The sequence below is a fragment of the Camellia sinensis genome, chromosome 3 (genome assembly GCF_055761805.1).
Source record: "Camellia sinensis isolate YWXY chromosome 3, ASM5576180v1, whole genome shotgun sequence".
NCBI lineage: Eukaryota > Viridiplantae > Streptophyta > Magnoliopsida > Ericales > Theaceae > Camellia > Camellia sinensis.
In genome coordinates, this window is record NC_138963.1 from 180,715,954 (window position 1) to 180,727,821 (window position 11,868).

Sequence of the window (11,868 nt, forward strand, 5' to 3'; positions counted from 1 at the left end):
TATGCGGTTTATTGTGATACCTCACGAGAGGGTTTGGGTTGTGTGTTGATGCAAGAGGGGAAAGTGGTAGCTTATGGCTCACGTCAGTTGAAAATACACGAGAAGAATTACCCCACACACGACCTAGAGTTAGCGGCTGTGATCTTTGCCTTGAAAATCTGGAGGCACTACCTTTATGGTGAGAAGTTCGAGGTGTTCTCGGACCACAAGAGTTTGAAGTATCTGTTTACACAGAGAGACTTGAATTTGAGGCAGAGGAGGTGGATGGAGTTCATCGAGGATTATGATTTTGAGTTGCACTATCATCCGGGAAAGGCCAATGTTGTGGCCGATGCCCTTAGTAGGAAATCCATTAGTGATGTAGCTAGTATAGCCATCCGGGAATGGGAGATGTTGGGAGCACTTGGTGAGTTTGATTTGCTACTGGGCGAATCTGTTGGGGCTGCGGCCTTGTTTTCTGTTGTTGCGCAGCCTACACTTGTGATTAGAGTGTTAGAGGCACAGAGAGGTGACCTTGAGGTAGAATCCCTCCGAGAGAAGATCTCTAGTGGGAAAGTTGAGAAGGGTTTGACGGTGTATCCCGACCTGAGTGTAAGATACCGAGACCGTTTGTTTGTACCGGAGTCTTGCCGTGAGGAAGTACTCCGAGAGTTTCACCATTCGCGCCTTGCGGTGCATCCGGGAGGTACTAAGATGTATCAGGATTTGGGTCGCCAGTTTTGGTGGCGGGGTATGAAGAGAGATGTGGCAGTTTTCGTATCGAAGTGCCTTACTTGCCAGCAAGTGAAGGCCGAGCATCAGAGGCCAGCGGGTTTGTTGCAACCCTTGCCTATTGCCGAGTGGAAGTGGGAGCATGTCACTATGGACTTCGTTGTAGGTCTTCCGAGGACTCAACGGGGTAGTGATGCTATTTGGGTGGTTGTAGACCGGTTGACTAAGTCGGCGCACTTTATTCCTATGCGCGTGAGAGATTCGGTAGATCATCTAGCCGACTTGTATATTCGGGACGTAGTGAGATTGCACGGGGTCCCAGTGACGATCGTCTCAGATAGAGATCCTCGTTTTACTGCTAGGTTGTGGCAGAGTTTGCAGAGTGCCTTGGGCACTAAGTTGACCTTTAGTACGGCTTATCATCCTCAGACTGACGGGCAGTCCGAGCGTACTATTCAGATCCTTGAAGATATGCTTCGGGGTTGTGTCCTTGACTTTAGCGGGACGTGGGAGAGGCACTTGCCCTTGGTAGAGTTTGCCTACAACAACAGTTTTCAGTCTAGCATCGATATGGCACCGTTTGAGGCCTTGTATGGCCGACCGTGTAGGTCTCCAGTTTGTTGGGCCGAGGTGGGTGATGCACCTTTGTTGGGTCCGGAGTTGGTTAGGGAGACGACGGAGAAAGTTGAGCTTATCCGTAGGAGGCTTGTTACAGCCCAGAGTCGTCAGAAATCTTATGCTGACCGTAGGAGGAGGCCTTTGGAGTTTGAGGTAGGTGATCATGTCTTTCTGAAGATATCACCTAGGCGAGGCTTGATGAGGTTTGGGAAGAGTGGGAAGTTATCCCCTCGGTTTATTGGTCCTTTTGAGATCCTTGAGAGGATTGGCGAGGTTGCTTATCGGTTAGCCTTACCGCCGCAATTGTCCGGAGTGCATGACGTGTTTCATGTGAGTATGCTTCGGAAGTATGAGCCAGATCCATCACATGTGTTGGATTGGACCGATTTAGAGGTAGATGAGGATGCCTCGTATGAGGAGAGACCGGTTCGGGTCTTGGATAGGCGGGATCAGGTCCTGCGTGGCAAGACCATTCCTTTGGTGAAAGTCTTGTGGAAACATCACGGAGTGGAAAAAGCCACTTGGGAACGTGAGTTGGAAGTCCGTGAGAAATATCCGGACTTGTTTGTTGATGTGTAATCTTGTATTTACATTTTGAACTATTGTTGAACTTAAGAGCTTTTATATATGTCTTAAGTTGTGAAACATTGAAAATGTTTTGGTTTATTGGAAGTATGTTTTGGAACTTGCCTCATATAGAAGTTGAATGTAACATTATATATGTTGATTATATTGTTGAAATTGGAAAGATAATGCATAATGTTGATGCATGTTGAAAATACATATGTTGTTTACATATTGTGATATGCCTCTTGTTAAAGGGAGGGGGTGACCGGTAATGGGTCGAATTGTTGAATGTTAAAATGTAACATTGTTTAAAATGGAGAAAAACTTGTTTTTGGAAACTTGTGCTTAATTTCGGGGACGAAATTCTTTAAGGGGGGGAGGTTATAGCGATCCCGGGTTTACCCTTGTTGTACAGTGATCCGGACATGTGTCCGTGGATGTTGGTAGTTGTTTATTATCTTGTTTGCATCCTCTTTACTGGTATATTGAGTTATAAGATGTGTTGGGCAGGTTTGTTTCAGGTTGGTTGTGTTTAGGAGCCTAGTGTTGCTGCCCAGATTTTTGGACCTTCGCTCGAGCGAGGAGTTTGTCGCTCGAGCGAGAGTTGAGTTCGTGTCTGGTGGGTCGAGCCAGAGTGGCTTCGCTCGAGCGAGTGATGGCGTCTGGTTCTGGACCTGAGAGTTGTATTTCTTGGCTCGAGCGAGCTTTTCCTGGCTCGAGCGGTCTGGTTTGTTCTTCGCTCGAGCGAGAGGTCTGTCGCTCGAGCGTGCGTCTGGTTGCAGACCTGAGGGTTTGAGTTGTTGGCTCGAGCGAGTATTCCTTCGCTCGAGCGCACTTTTGAGTTTTTGGCTCGAGCGAGAGTTTTCTGTGTCTGGTCGCTCGAGCGACAAAGGCTTCGCTCGAGCGAGCGTGTTTTATATCAGCGGGCAGTAGCGATTTTGAACATCACTTTTTCACCTTCTTTTTGATCAAAAACTTGATCCAAGACACTCTCTCTAAACTTACACTCTCTCTAAGATTTGATCTCCCTAGAGTGTGAATCTAGCCTAGGGCCTTTGTTAAAAAGATAGAGGGCGTTGAGAGCTTTGATTTAATCTGAAAAAGTTTGGATTTGGAGCACGTTGATCTTCGAGTCTTCATCTCCTTTTTGGCTTAAACTTCGAGGTAGGGATATCCTACTCCTCTCTATGGATTTTGTCTTTAAATTTTAGTATTTTGAGATGTTGGGGTTGGTTTGGTAATTTGGTAAAAGTTTGGGGCTTTTGTGCAATTTTACAAAAGTTGGGGTTTTATTCATAATAAACCTAGATGCATGTTTGGCATAGAGAATTGGAATAAATGTTAAATCATTGATGAAAATGGGACCTAAGGGTTGAAATGTTAATTATGGGAATTGACCTAATTACATTGTTTAATTAATTGGGAGAATTAATTGTGAGAAATGAGAAAATGAAATGTTGATTGAATATCCATTGTGCATTTATTTTCTGTATAGAAATAACTGCTTTGGGCTATCGGTGGAGGATAGTCGTGATTGTTGTAGACAATGCATGATGATTAGGCAAACGAAAACTAATCAGTGGAATGTGTCATGGAATTTGACGATTGATAGAATACATTAATTATATGTATTGAGTGATTGTATATAGAACCAATGTGTTTGTATACGTTATGTGTAGAGAAGGAGATGGGGGATGTACTCCGCGGTTTAGGGGAAGATAGGGGATGTACCTCTAAACCGGATAGTGTTGGGAGAAGATAGGGGATGAACTCCGTAGATACAGCTCATATGCTTGTCTAGTAAAGTGAAGATAGAGCTCATATGCTTATCTTTGTGAAGTGTGGATATAGCTTATATGCTTATCTGTGGATATTGTTGATATACATATCTGTTGTAGAATGTGGATATAGCTTATTTGCTTATCTGAGAATGTGGATATTGTTGTTATACATATCTGTTTAGAATGTGGGTGGTGTTTATATGTCTATCCGTTGAAAAAGGGAAAATGAAAGGTAACTTGGACTCATAAGTTGTGTGGCATAAATATGTGATTTATGTGAATGTATCAGTGTTGGCCATCTGTCAATTGCTAATATTTTAGTCATTGTTCATGGTTGGTTTAGTATATTTCTACTGGGCTGTGGCTCACCCTATATGGGAATATCATTTTCAGGTACAGGTAGCATGCCACCTCCAAGGACGTAGCTTGGGAGGCTAGAGGCGGGCACACTTTTGTTGTTTTACTTTTGATGTATTACATGTAAATTCAAGCCAAGGGCTTAATGTGTATGAGTTAGTACTCTTTTGTTGTAACCAAGTGTTAACTTGGAAAGATGTAAGCCCTTAGGGCATTTGCTTTTATTGTTAACATGTAATACTTATGTAATAGAACTCTGATAAATGGAAGAATGTGGAACCTTTACATCTCAATGCATGTCTTATTTGATGGGTTTAATGTTATTATTTTGAGGGCGTTACAGTGAAGATGTTGTTACATCACAGTATTAGATTAGAGAGAGTAAAGAGGAAAAAGGGTTATATGTTTAACATTAGGAACGTGTGTTGTAAGAAGATGGTTAAAAGTCGACTTTTTAATTATTTTTTTTGAAAAAATATATGAATAATAAAAAGATGATGTGACTTAAATGAATTAAAAATTGATGAAAAATGACTTTTAACCCACCACCTAAAAAGGCTATTGGGAATGATTTTTTAAATTTTCACACCTTAAAATAGCTAAAAATTGGTAATAGGGTACTGTTATTGGGGATGCTATTAGCCCTAGAAGAGAGAGAACACTCGCATACATCATCGATATTCATTGATTCGTTCACCTACGCTATGTTTGGATTAAGTGATTTGGAGAGAAAAGAAAAGAAATGGAGAGATATGTATTTCTTTTACTTATTTGGATAACTTAAGTGGAGAGAAATGGGAAGAAATTGAGAGAAATGGAGAGAAACTCATTTCTCTTATAAGCCTCATTTCAATCTTCCCAAAAGTGGAGAGATTGGGAGAGAAAAGAAACCATTATTTTCATAATACCAATTTTGTCCCTACAAAAATAAAAGAAATAAAATGATTGAAAATATAAAAAGGTTATTTTGGTAATATAATATAAAATGATTTCTTTTCTTTTCTCCTAATGAAACCCAACCAAATAAGAATGAGAGAAATCACAATCATTTCTTTTCTTTTATTTCTGCCTTATCCAAACAAAAAGAAGAGAAATCACAATCATTTCTTTTCTTTTTTTTTTATAACTTAAGTAATCATTTCTTTTCTTTTCTCTCCTAGGTTCCCAAACATAGTGCTAATCTTGATGAAACTCCAATGAGCTGCTTGTCAACAATTCATCGATTACGGAACCGACTTTCAGAATCTCAACCTCATCGCCAGGTAACAACAACATTATTCTTGTGATAAATCTCTACATGTTTGAAATTAATCATTTGGTTTTCCCAATTTTAGGGTTTACTGTCAAAAGCTTTGAGATTAATTTTACAATTGATTTTTGAGATCCCTTATAAATGGAAAAGAAGAATATCAAATTTCCTTTTAGAAGATGATATAAGAATACTTGTGTGTATTGCTATAGCTGTTTCTGCTGTTAAGCTCATTGCAATCTTCAATCTTTATGTTAAATACAATTTGTTAAAATTCATTTACTAAAATAGAGATTTAGATTCACAATCCGAAACAAAACAAAAACAAATAAAAAACAGAGATTTAGATTTATAGTGACAATACTGGAGGCTTAGCACAAATATATTAGTTATCACTCATAAACCACACCATGTACTGGAGATTTAGATTTTGTGTCTAGTTTAACAAATTTGTAGTATGTCATTAGATGAAATTTATGATGTTATTTGTAACATGTTAATTTCTTTCCCTCTCCCATCGCTTTTACAGCTTCCCTCATAAACCACCCCCTCTTGACCTGCCAACAACCACCTCCCTCCCTATTTACCAAATCTCAAATCACCATCAAAACCAGAATCACCACCACAAACTCACCACCACCAACATCAAATTTGAACCACTTGGTAATTTATACATAATTTATTCAATGGAAAAAAGCATCCCAGCAACATTTGCTTTTTCAAATCAGTGTAAAAGAATCCACCAATTTTTGGTTCTACAAGGTTTATATTCAAGAAAAATAAAATAAAACAAAGCAAAATAAAAAAAATAAGATGACAATAAAGAGAGAAGCCACATCATGTTTGTGTGTTTTGGCTACTACACACACACAAGCCACAAGGCTACATCTCTCTTTTTATTAATTTTCACTCAATATTTATTTTTACAATAAAAACCTCTATATAAAAAGTATATTTTAGTAGGTAATAGAGAGGATTGGATTTTATCTAGTATCTAACTTATCCTAACTAAACAAAATAGCTTTGCAGTGTCAGTGCACAAGTCTATGAGGCTCAAGTTTTGCCAAGTGCACAAAATTAGTGCACGGAAAAATATGCAGAATAGAAAGCGATCAATTATGGGCATTTTCATGGGCAGCAATTCTGTGCACATAGGTAAGGCTCTACAGAATTTTTCAGGTGGATAACAATTGAGAAACAGCGTGCATGGTTGGCCTAGATTGTGGATTGACATGCAAACATGCAATTGCCAATTTTACATGGCACATCACTACCTCTTCAACTTCAGGGGAGGGAGGTGAAAGGCATTGGTCCAACACATGCTTTAGCTTTATGTTCTCAACAGCTGCGGTCAATAGGGAGGTGATGAAGTCTCCCGAATGCTTTCCTTTGATCACTTCCAGTGCCAACACACCAAAGCTATAAATGTCACACTTTTCAGTTACCTTCATTGTGTAAGCAAGCTCTGCAAAAAAAAAAAAAAAAAAAAACTATGTTTACGTGGTGCAACATATCCATATGTGTCTGCAAATGCACTCTAGTTGGAGGAGTCTAGCTTCAAAAGCTTGGCAGTGCCAAATTCTGAAACACAAGCCTCGCACTCCTCATCAATCAAGACATTGTTGCTAGAAATGTCTTGGTGAACAATGGCTAGTGTGCAATCATCGTGCATGTATGACAAAGCACTTGCCGCACCCTTAATAATATTCACCCTCTTAGGCCAATCCAATTCTTTAGCTTCTTCATCTTTGTTGAAAATTACAGCCAAGCTACCTCTCGAGGTACTCATAAACTAGAAAAGAGTGTCTAGCATGCGAACAGAACCAAAAAAGCTTCACTATGTTTCGATGCTTAATTTTTGTCAATGTCCTTACCTCATTTAAAAAATCTTTCCGATCAGCCCTCTCAGATAACAGATGAAGTTTCTTCACAACTACTGTACATTGCTCTTCCATCGAATATTGATATCGATAACAAATCTTCACTCGAAGGTTGGGTGTCACCCTCTTCAACTTATGACTTTCTCTTTCTTGGGTCGAAGACGATGAGAAGTCCGATGAATGCACCTAGAAGTAAGAGCGCTCCACCAAGAGGGAGCACAATTATAAGAACAAGTGTCCTTTTTTCTAGAGTGTGTGTGTGTGTGTGCAATGTAGAAGGAATTTTGCAAGGCTGCAAGCCGTGACATTTTGATACAGATCTTTGTCCCCTTGCAATGCTTCTATTAATGCATTCATGAAAGCATTGCTCATGGGAATAGGACCTTGCAACTCATTGTATGATATCAACACACACCAAGCCACGCATATCTTCAAAATCCTTTGGAATGAGACCAGAGAGTTTATTGTGGGAGAGGTTCAACTTTTCCAAGCTATGCAAATTTGTGATTTCCAATGGTATTTCCCCTATGAGAATGTTACTGCTCAGATCCATCTCGGTCAGTTGAAATAACTTACCAATCTATAATGGAATTTTCTGGTTGAACATGTTGCTCAAATTCAAGTAAAACAGATTTCGATAGTTCTCTAAAATACCTATTATTGGCCCACTAAATTTGTTTGTGGATTGATCAAGTTTCCACAACTTAGTTTAGTGATCTGAGTTCTTGAGGTATCCAACCTGAAAGTGAATTAGCCAAAATTAGCCACTCCAAAGAAGTCAACTTTCCAAATTCCTTTGGGATCTCCCCAACTAAACGATTTGAAGATAAATCTAGTCTTTCTAACTGTGTTGACTTTCCAAACCCTGGTGGAATACTACACGTGATGTTATTTCTTGCTTTTATTATGAGTGTTAAATTTGGGAATATTCCCCAATTTTCTGAGAATTTGCCATAAAAATTATTGTTACTCAGATCTAGGTAGACTAGGTTTGGATTAGTGCCAAAATCTTCAAATATATTTCCAATGAGTTGGTTTCCCTCAAAGCGAGTTGTGGCTAAGCTCGAGTAGTTTCTCAGACATTTAGGGATTGTACATGTGAGCTGATTGTGGTGCGCTATGAAGTAATGAAGTTTACCACCTTCGCAAAGCTTTGAGAGATTGCCAAAAAATTGATTTTCATCCAGTACCAGCTCAACCAATTTTTTCAAATTGCCAAATTCCTGTGGAATGTGGCTGGATAGTCGGTTGGAGTGGAGGTTTAGAATTTCTAAATTGGTCAAATCACCTAAAGAAGCTGGAATGGGACCACTAAGTGGATTCGAACTCAATTCTAGATAAATGAGGACTTAAAGTTCTCTAATTCTTTAGAAATTGGACTGGAGAGTTGATTGTTCTAGAGGTATAGTTGAGCTAGGGAGCTAAAATCACCTAAAGATGTTGGGATTGAGCCAGTAAGATTGTTGGTTTGAAAGGTTAGGCTCTGTAGTGATTTCAACTGTCCTATCTCCTGGGGAACAGAACCGGATAGGGAATTGTTGAACAAGTGCAACACAGTTAGGTTTTTCAAGTTTCCCAATGTGGGAGGAATAAAACCTGTGAGATTGTTTCCATCCATGTAGAGCTCAACGAGATTGACTAGGTTTCTATTTCGGGAGGAATGGAACCAGAAAGATCATTTCCATAGAGATATAGACGAGTCAAGTTTCTCAAATTGGTTAAAGTAGGCATGGGACCGGAAAGACTCTTGGTGTACAAATCAAGCTCAATTAGAGACTTTAACTGGCCTATCTTTTGAGGAATTGAGCCATTCAACTGATTATCGAACAAGTGGAGAGTTTCAAGATTTGTTAGCAGGCCGATTTCTAGTGGGATGTTTCCTGAGAACTGGTTGGTGGACAAATCAAGATAGATGAGTTTGGAGAGGGAACCAATTAGAGGTGGGATGACACCAAAGAATTTATTGTTGCTAAGCTTGATATATGCAAGATTGGGAAACAATGAAAATGAAAAGTTATCGAGCGTACCATTTACACTTGAATTTGTGAGGTTCAATCTAATGATGCTTCCATCAAGGTTGCAAGAAACTCCAAACCAATTGCAGGGACTGACATTTGTTGAGCCACTATCATGGGGTGGAAGGATCCATGAAGTTAGCAGGGAATCATTTGCACTTTGCAGATTGGCTTTGCATGTGAGGAGAGCATTAGTTTCTTCAGCAGAAGCAGAAGCAACATTAATGGTTGAAGAAAAGAGTGTAACAAACAGGACTAAGGAAAAAAGGCAAAGTGGTTTCTCTAAAGGTCCCATTGCCTTTCTTTTTTCCTTTTTTCCTTTGATAGATAACTAACGAGTGTTCAAGGCTCTAATTTATACACAATTTTTCTACTGGTTCCCATATCGTTGATGCTATATAGACTTTGAACTTGGAAGTCTTTGTAATTAGGTCCCATATATGTAATTTTTTTTAAGGTAAAATGATGGTCGACTTGAGTCCGTTCCGCATGCTAAGGTTAAGATCTTTGTGTCTTATAGCGACCCCGGTCTTTTCCCATTTGATTATTGTATCCGGACTTAGGTTCCGTAGATTCTGTCATTATATAATTGTTGTTGTTGTCCCATATTGTCCCATATTTTCTTATTTGGAGTTATAGGATGTGTTGGGCAGGTTTGTTTCAGGTTGGTTGGGTTTAGAAACCAAGTGTTGTTGTCTAGAATTTTGGTTCTTCGCTCGAGCGAGGAGTTGGTCGCTCGAGCGAGATGTTGTTTCTGGTTCTTCGCTCGAGCTGGGGTTTGGTCGCTCGAGCGAGAGATTGCGTCCAGTATGGACCTGTAGCATTGCATTCTTGGCTCGAGAGAGCTTTTCTTTGCTCGAGCGAGGATTTCTTGTTTCTGGTCGCTCGAGCGACCAAGTCTTCGCTCGAGCGAGCCTGTCCAGTTTATATACGCAGCAACGGGTTTTGATCAGTCTTTTTCATCTTCTTTTTGATTCCAAACCCTAGGTCCGACTTCTCTCTCTCACTACTCACCTTCTCTCTTAGGTTTGATCTATTTAGAGTGTGTTTCTACCCTAGTTGCTTTATTAAAAAGATAGAGGGAGTCGAGGGCTTGCATTTAATCTAAACATTTGGCGATTTGGAGCACATTGGTATTTGGGTATTCGTCTCTGTCTTCTCCATTTGGGTTGTTTTCTTCGAGGTAGGGATTTCCTACTCCATTTTATAGGTTTTGTTCTAAGTTTTGGTATATTGATATGTTGGGGTTACTTTGATAATTTTGGGAAAAACCCTAGTTGTATTAATTAATTAATTTGTATAATTAATTTAAGGGAATTGAGGAATTCATTGATTAATGGTGTAGATGGATAATTTAAATCACTCGCCTATTGAATTGTTGGTATATTTATTTCCAAGTCTAGAAATAACTGTGTTGGGCTATCGGTGGAGGATAGTCGTGCTTGTTGTAGACACTGCATGTGGATTAGGAATAACTGAAACTAATCATTGATTAAGTCATCAATTTTGACTGCTGAATTAATACAGACATTATGTGTATTGATTGTGTGTTGTATATGTTATGTGTTTGCATACATTGTTTTGTGTGGGAGGAGATAGGGGATGTACTCCACGGTTTAGGGGAAGATAGGGGATGGACCTCTAAACCGGATTTTGTTTGGGAGGAGATAGGGGATGAACTTCATTAGCATCACTTTTATGTGTGCTTATTTATATTGAAGTGTTTTATTGATACAGCACTAAAATGTGTATCAAACTGGGAGTATGAAGTGTTTTGATTTGAGCCTGAGTCTCAATTGTTTGTTGACATTGGAAGAATGTGATTATGATATATATATAGTTCACTGTTGTAAGTTTGGCCAGGTTCTGGGCCATATTGATAATGTTGGAAAGTAAAACGTGTTTTAGACATTAGTGTCATGAGACTGTAAGATGATGTAATTGATTATCTTGGTTAACCATCTATTAAATACTGATGCTTTATTCAATGCTTATATTTGGTTTAGTATATTTCTACTGGGCTGTGGCTCACCCTTTATGGGAACATCATTTTCAGGTCCAGGTGATAAGCTACCTCCCAGGACTTAGCTTGGAAGGATTTGAATTGTGAAGACTATCTTTAGTTGTTTGTTTTTATTTGTTAAATAATCAAGCCTAGGGCTTTATTTGTATTTGAGTTAGAACTCATATTTTGTGTCCAAGTGTTGGCTTGGAAAGATGTAAGCCCATAGGGCATTTAATTTGATGTTACATGTAATGTTTTTATTTAGTAATACTCTGATGAATGAATTAATAAATTGTTTTCTTTAAATAATGCATGTCGATGATATACATATAATGGGTTTATTTTGAGGGCGTTACATGTCTTAATTAGTGAAGAAAAACTAATCCCCTTATCTTTGATCTTTAGTTTTGGGGAAGTTTTTGGAAAGAACCTAGCTACATGAATGTTGAATAGACCTAATATTATACTGAAAAATAGAAGAAAAAGAGATTGTGTGGAAATCTAGAAATAACTACTTTAGACACTTTTTTTTTTTTTGTTGCTTTTGTTGAAGTTTAAAAGAAATTTTATTTTGCCTCTCAAACTATCACTTAATAATCAATTTAACTCATGTCCTTTTAATTATATTAATTTTACACCTAAACTATTAAATTTTAGATCAATTTGACCTCTACCTTTAGCTTCC

General features: G+C 38.7%; 1 pseudogene; it reads right to left on the bottom strand.

Moving 5' to 3' along the window:
- Positions 1-6,456: 6,456 nt before the first annotated feature.
- Positions 6,457-7,716, bottom strand: LOC145822069 (MDIS1-interacting receptor like kinase 2 pseudogene; annotated as a pseudogene).
- Positions 7,717-11,868: the final 4,152 nt, after the last annotated feature.